Source organism: Mus pahari, chromosome X, assembly GCF_900095145.1.
Source record: "Mus pahari chromosome X, PAHARI_EIJ_v1.1, whole genome shotgun sequence".
In the NCBI taxonomy this organism is placed as follows: domain Eukaryota; kingdom Metazoa; phylum Chordata; class Mammalia; order Rodentia; family Muridae; genus Mus; species Mus pahari.
The window spans coordinates 44,253,156-44,260,620 of NC_034613.1; the positions used below are offsets into that span (position 1 = coordinate 44,253,156).

The 7,465-nt window shown below is 45.5% G+C and overlaps 1 pseudogene; it reads left to right on the forward strand.

The window, feature by feature from the left end:
- The window catches only part of LOC110313821, a 22,297-nt pseudogene extending 15,183 nt beyond the window's left edge, over positions 1 to 7,114 (forward strand).
- Positions 7,115 to 7,465: the final 351 nt, after the last annotated feature.

The window sequence follows — 7,465 nt, forward strand, 5'->3', positions numbered from 1 at the left end:
CTGGGCTTTCAGCTCAGTTAGCAGAGTTGACAGCGGTATTGAATGTTTTTCAGTCTGTAAATGATGTATAGGCTGCTGGCCTGAATCACTTAAGCTACCAAGCTTCTGTTTGGACCCTCTTAAACTACCAAGCTGCTGCCCAGACTGTCAAAAGCTTCCAAGCTGCTGGCCTGACTCTCTTAAGTTACCAGGCTTCTGAGCTGAATGTGTTAAGATACCAAGATGCTGAGCTGACTGTCTTAAGGTAAAAGGATTTTGGCTGGACTCTCTTAAGCTACCAAGCTGATGAACTGACTGTGTTAAGCTACCAAACTGATGAACTGACTTTCTTAAGGTACCAAACTGCTGCCTGGACCCTCTTAATCTACCAATCTGCTGCCCAGACCGTCTTAAGCTACACAGCTGCTGGCCTAACTTTCTGAAGCTACCAAGCTGCTGGCAGGACTGTCAGAATCTACCAAGCTGCTGGCCTGACCCTCTTTGTGCATTTCTGCGTGGGCAGAAATGCTTTGGACTGGGTTCGTACTGAAGAGCTTGAACATCCTGAAAGAGGATGCGAAAGGAAAATGAATGCCCTGTCGGTCTGCTGATCAGAGCATGATTTTTATTAATCGGACTTTCTTAAAAACGAGGAAGGGTTTTCAGCCTGCCCTTGAGTCCCTTTGAAAAACTCTCTCTGCCGTGCGGTCCGATCATGAGCGGAGATGTGTATCCGGTAGGCGGATCTGAGGACCATGGGCAGAGACGAAGTTAGTAGTTGGTCCGAGCGATAGTGGGTGGTGATGACGTAGGGCGGTCTGACGATGCTGCATTCTGGGAGATCTGGGGAGGTCTTCTCAGTAGCAATTCTGTGCGCCTGTAGGGGGTGCAATAGAGGGAGAGTGGTTAGTGGAGGTGGGAGACCCCAACACCTCTTAACTACCATGCTGCTGAACTGACTGTCTTAAAGTACCAAGGTCCTGAGCTAACTGTTGTGAGGTACCAACCTGCTGGCCTGAATCTTTTAACATTTGAAGGTGGTGGCCTGTTTCTCTTAGTGTACCAAGCAGCTAGCCTGACCCATTTAAGCTACCAAGTTCCTGAGCTGACTCTCTTAAGTTTCCAATCTGCTGCCCTGACTGTCTTAAGCTACCAAGCTGCTGGCCTGACTCTCTTAAGCTACCAAGTTGCTGGTCAGACTCTTATGTTACCACACTGCTGGCCTGAATCTTAAAATCTTAAGCCCAAGATGCTGATGCTGGCCTCTCTCTCTCTCTCTCTCTCTCTCTCTCTCTCTCTCTCTCTCTCTTATCACAAGTGAAATAGCCACTATTCTGTTATTTCTAGCCCAAAAGTTCCCTATACTCTACACCCTCCCTGCTCCCCAACCCACCCACTCCTACTTCCTGGCCCTGGCATTCCCCTGTACTGGGTCATATAATCTTGATAAGACCAAGGCCCTCTAATCCTATTAATGGCCTACTAGGCCATCATCTGCTCATATGCAGCTAGAGACACAAGCTCTCGGGGGTACTGGTTAGTTCATATTGTTTCTCCTATAGGGTTGCAGACCCCTTTAGTTCCTTGGGGACTTTCTCTAGATCCTCCATTGGGGGTTCTGTGTTCCATTTAATAGATGACTATGAGCGTCCACTTCTGTATTTGCCAGACACTAGCATAGCCTCACAAGATATAGCTATATCTGGATCCTGTCAGCAAAATCTTTCTGGCATATGCAATAGTGTCTGGGTTTGATGATTGTATATGGGATGGATCCCCAAGTGGCGCAGTCTCCGGATGGTCCTTCCATCTCAGCTCTGCACTTTGTGTCTGTAGCTCCTTCCATGGGTGTTTTGTTTTCCATTATAAAAAGGAACAAAGTATCAACACTTTGGTCTTCCTTTTTCTTGAGTTTCATGTGTTTTGCAAATTGTGCTTGTTAAATCAATTTGTTTCATAACTTATGTTAGTTTCAATGTGTCTCTGCTTAGTTTCTGTTTCCAGGATCTGTCTGAGAGTGGGGTGTTAAAGTCTCCCACTATTACTGTGTGAGGTGCAATGTGTGCTTTGATCTTTACTATAGTTTCTTTAATGAATGTGGCTGCCCTTGCATTTGGAGCACAGATATTCAGAATTCAGAGGTCATCTTGGAAGATTTTACCTTTGATGAGTATGAAGTGTCCCTCCTTGTCTATTTTAATAACTTTGGGTTGGAAGTCTATTTTATTCATTAGTAGAATGGCTACTCCAGTTTGTTTCTTCAGACCATTTGCTTGGAAAATTGTTTTCCAGCCTTTTACTCTGAGGTAGTGTCTGTCTTTTTCCCTGAGGTGGGTTTCCTGTATGCAGTAAAATGTTGAGTCCTCTTTGTGTAGGCAGTCTGTTAGTCTGTCTTTTTATTGGGAAATTGAGTCCATTGATATTAAGAGATATTAGAGAAAAGTAATTGCTGCTTCCTGTTAATTTTGCTGTTAGAGTTGGGATTCTGTTCTTGTGGCTATCTTCTTTTAGGTTTGTTGAAGGATTACTTTTTGCTTTTTCTAGGGCATAATTTTTCTCCTTGTTTTCGTGTTTTTCCTTTATTATCCTTTGAAGGGCTGGATTCATAGAAAGATATTGTGTGAATTTGGTTTTGTCATGGGATACTTTGGTTTCTCCATCTATAGTAATTGAGAGTTTTGCTGGGTATAGTAGCCTGGGCTGGCGTTTGTGTTCTCTTAGGGTCTGTATAACATAAGTCCATGATCTTCTGGTTTTCATAGTCTCTGGTGAGAATTCTGGTGTAATTCTAATAGGTCTGCCTTTATATGTTACTTGACCTTTCCCCCTTACTGCTTTTAATATTCTATCTTTATTTAGTGCATTTGTTGTTCTGATTCTTATGTGTTGGAAGGAATTTCTTTTCTGGTCCAGACTATTTGGAGTTCTGCAGGCTTCTTGTATGTTCATGGGCATCTCTTTCTTTAGATATGAGACGTGTTCTATAATTTTGTTGAAGATATTTGCTGGCCCTTTAAGTTGAAAATCTTCATTCTAATGTATATCTATTACCCTTAGGTTTGGTCTTCCCATTGTGTCCTGAATTTCCTGGATGTTTTGAGTTAAGATCTCTTTGTATTTTGCATTATCTTTTCTGTTGTGTCCATGTTCTCTATGGAATTTTCTGCACCTGAGATTCTCTCTTCCATCTCTTGTATTCTGTTGCTGATGCTCACATCTGTGTTTCCTGATTTCTTTCCTAGGATTTCTATCTCCAGAGTTGTCTCCTTTGGGGCTTTCTTTATTGTTTCTACTTCCATTTTTAGATCTTGGATGGTTTTGTTCAAGTTTATCACCTGTTTGGTTGTGTTTNCCTGTAATTCCTTAAGGGAGTTTTGTGCTTCCTCTTTAAGTACTTCTACCTGTTTAGCAGTTTTCTCCTTTATTTCTTTAAATGAGTTATTAATGCCCATCTTAAAGTCCTCTACCAGCATCATGAGATATAATTTTAAACCAGAATCTTGCTTTTTGGGTGTGTTGGGGTATCCAGGACTCACTTTGGTGGGAGTACTGGGTTCTGATGATGCCAAGTGGTCTTGGTTTCTATTAGTAAGATTCTTATGTTTGCCTTTTGCCATCTGATAATCTCCGGTGTTAGATGTTCTAGTTGTCTCTGCCTGGAGTTTCTTCCTCCTGTTATTCGGTTAGCCTCTGTCAGCACTCCTGGGAGTCCATCCCTCTCCTAAGTCCCAGTGGTCAGAGCACTCTCTGCAGGCAATCTCTCCTCTGGCAGGGAAGGTGCACAGAGGTCTGGAATTCAGCTCCCCCTCCTGGCTGAAGAAGAAAGTCCAAAGGGACCCTGTGGACTGACTCTCTGAAGGTACCAAGAGGCTGGCCTTTATCTCTTAAGCTACCAAGATGCTGAGCTGAGTGTCTTAAAGTACCAAACTCCTGAGCTGACTGTCTTGAGGTAACAAGCTGCTGGCCTGAATCTCTTAACATTCGAATCTGCTGTCCTGATTCTCTTATTGTACCAAGCTGCTAGCCTAACTCTCATAAGGTACCAAGATGCTGAGTTGGATATTTTAAGGTACCAAGCTGCTAGCCTGACTGTCTTAATCTACAAGGCAGCTGCACTGACTGTCTTAATATACCAACGTGCTGGCCTGACACTTAAGGTACCAAACTGCTGGCCTGAATCTCTTATGATACCAAGATCCTGAGCTGACTGTCTCAATGTACCAGGAGGCTGGACTGACTCTCTTAAGATATGAAGCTGCTTAGCTGTCTGAAATAAGGTACCAAGCTGCTGGCAGGACTCTCTTAAGGTACCAAGCAGCTGACCTTTATCTCTTAGGGTACCAAGCTGCAGACCTGACTCTGAAATTCCCACGCTGCTGAGATGACTGACTGTCTTAAAGTACCAAGCTTCTAGACTCACTCTATTGATGTACTATATATGTAAATACTCTATTGATGTATTGCTTGCCTGACTGTCTTAATCTACCAAGGTGCTGGCCTGACTCTCATAAGATACCAAGCTGGTAGCCTGTCTCTCTTATGTACAAGATGCTAGCCTGAATCTCTTATGGTATCAAGCTGCTGAGCTGACTCCCTTAAGCTACCAAGCTGCTGGCCTGAATCTCTTAAGGTACTAAGCTGCTGGCCTGACTCACTTAAGGTACCGGGATTTTACCTGAATTCTCTTAAACTACCAAGCTGCTGAGGTGACTGTCTTAAAGTAACCAGTTCCTGAGGTAACTGTCTTAAGGTACCAAGCTGCTGGCCTGACTCTCTTAAGATACCAAGTTCCTGACCTGACTGTCTTAATGTACCAGGATGCTGGACTGACTCTCTTAAGCTACCAAGTGGCTTAGCAGTCTGACATAAGGTACCAAGCTGCTGGCCTGAATCTCTCAAGGTACCAAGCAACTGAGCTTAAGGTACCAACCTGCTGATATGTCTTATGGTATCAAGATGCTGGGCTCACTCCCTTAAGCTAACAAGCTGCTGAGCTGACCATCCTAATGTACCAAGATGCTGACCTGATTGTATTACGATACCAAGCTGCTGGCCTGACTCTCTGAATGTACATAAGCATCGTTTGTTTCTAATTGCTCCTGCCATCCATAAAATTTAGTACCAGACTCTTTTTTAAGGATTCCTGCCTTTCCTTTTGGTCTATGTGCTTTGGTATTTTGCCTGAATGTCGTTGTGAGGGTGTGGTGTCCGCTGGAACTGGAAGTACAGAATATTGTGTGCTGCCATGTGGATACTGGGACTTGAACTCAGGTCCTCTGAAAGAGCAGCCAGTGTTCTTAACCACTGAGCCATTTCTCTAGCCACTTGACCCCAGTTTCTAGAGGCTTCCTTCTTGGCTACTTCTCCCCTCCAAGTGCTCCGACCATTCCTCCCATAGACAAGTCTCTTTTTAAAATCTAATCTATTCCTTTGCATGTATGAGTCTTTTACTCTGTGGGCCTGGCTGTGCATCATATGCATGCAACACATTTCAAGGCCAGGAGAGGGTGGCAGATCATCTGGGTGTGGAGCTACTGTGTGTTGTGAGAATTCCTGGTGAGTGCTGAAGTCCCACCCAGGTTTTCAGGATGAGCAGTTCACACTCTTAACTGTTGAGGCCTCTCTCCATTACCCACAGTCCCTTCTCATGGGGCCCAGCTGCTCTGTTTGATGGCGACCCTCACTCTCTGGAGCCCTGTCATAGCGCTTCCTTTGGCTATCCCTGTGCTTCAGGGACAAGAGCCCCAAAGAAGGCTGATAACTGACTAAACAGGATAAGATCTGCTCACTGACCACACTGTGTGACAGGCGCTGGACTTCCTGGAACAGTGTCCCACAGACTATGACAGTGTGTAACAGTAATATAAGACCTCACTTGGAAGTAAGGCCCTTGGAAGTGTAATTTAAGTGAAAAGGAGACCACAGTGGGTTAGAGAAGGTCCTAAATCTGATGAATCGAATTCTCAGGAAAACTCCAAAGTCAGGAGCTGTGGATATGACTGAGCAATTAGGAGCACCCCTAGCTCTGTCAGAGACCAGGAATCTGGGTCCCAGTGCTCACATTCAGCTGGATTACACACCCAGTGACTTCAGCTCCAGAGCTTCTGATCCCAACTTCTGGCCTCGGAGAGAAAGTCCAAAAGAAAGTCATACTCCAGCCCCTACCCTCGAGCCCAGCTTTGGCAAGAAAAGCCATAAGAGCAGGGAGAGATTAGCAAATTCAGAATTCTTCCAAAGCGGGAGATCCTGTGAGGCCAGACAGAACATGGCTTTGCCCACCAGAAGGTAGAAGAGGCAAGTGGGGATTGCCTCCTAGAACTTTCCAGCAAGGTGATATAAACTCCACCTTGTAGCCAGCAGAGCTTGGAGCCTATCATCTGCCCATTTTCTCAATCATCTGGTTACTCGGAGTTTCTTTCCAGAGCTCTGAATCCTAGAGAAGCAGNGCTGTGCTGAAGGGGTTTTACAAACATGCATCACTTTCCAGACAGAGGAAGGAAAGCCTACACAGCGTCCAGAGCATCCAGCTCATTACAAAGAGGGGAAGGTTGTGCTCTCCAATACCCTCCCCCAAGGTCTTTCAGCCTGCTCTGTGGGTTCCTCTTCACAGTAGGGCCTGGGCTACAGAGCAACCTGGCCATGTCCAAACATTCAATGGTCTTCTGGACACCCTTTGGGGACTACCCAGCAAGTAGAGTCCCTCACTGTTTTGTCTAAACATTCTGTGATTCGAGTTTCATTGGGAAGCAGAAGGACACAGGTCCCTCTTGAGTACCTTTTAGGTAAAATCCCAGCACTGCCTATTTGTTTCAAAACACAAAACTCTATACCTTGTTTTTTGTGACTACGCAGAAATGAGATTCCATCAAAGCTGTTGGGATAGCTGCTTTGTGTCACTCCTCAAGATTCCTGCCCTAGTCCCAACGGACATCAGCAGCCACTCCTGAAGGTCTCAGATCACAACACAGGAATGAAAATGAGGCAAACAGGCAGTGTGAAGGTGTGGGGCCTCAGCTTCCCTACTGTGCTGCATGGTCCTGTGTCCTGTGACAACTTGTTACAACTGAGAGCCCTGGGTACAGTGGACCCAGCAATGAATACTGCGTTGATCAGCTGTGGAAATGCCAGAGAGTGAGGGGACCAAGGAGTCTGTGGCTTTAAGCCTGGAGCTGAGGAGTGGCTTCTGATGTACTCACTAAAGTGTTCACAACCTGGGGATAAGTTAGACTGACTGGAACAGAGCCCTCAGGGCCTCCCTACGATGCTCCAACATCTTGTGAGCAGGAGTCCCTGGCCATCCTTGATGTTCCCAGGACCTTGCTCTGCCCTGAGCACAGGCAAAGCCTGGAGCACAAGGAAGGAGAAAGAGGGACCAGAGGCTGGAGTCAGGGTTGGGGTAGCTTTCTGAGGGAGACTGATTTCACAGTGATCAGAAAGGCATTGAAGTTGTCCAGGTTCCACGGCTGGAAAATGACACTCTGCAAAC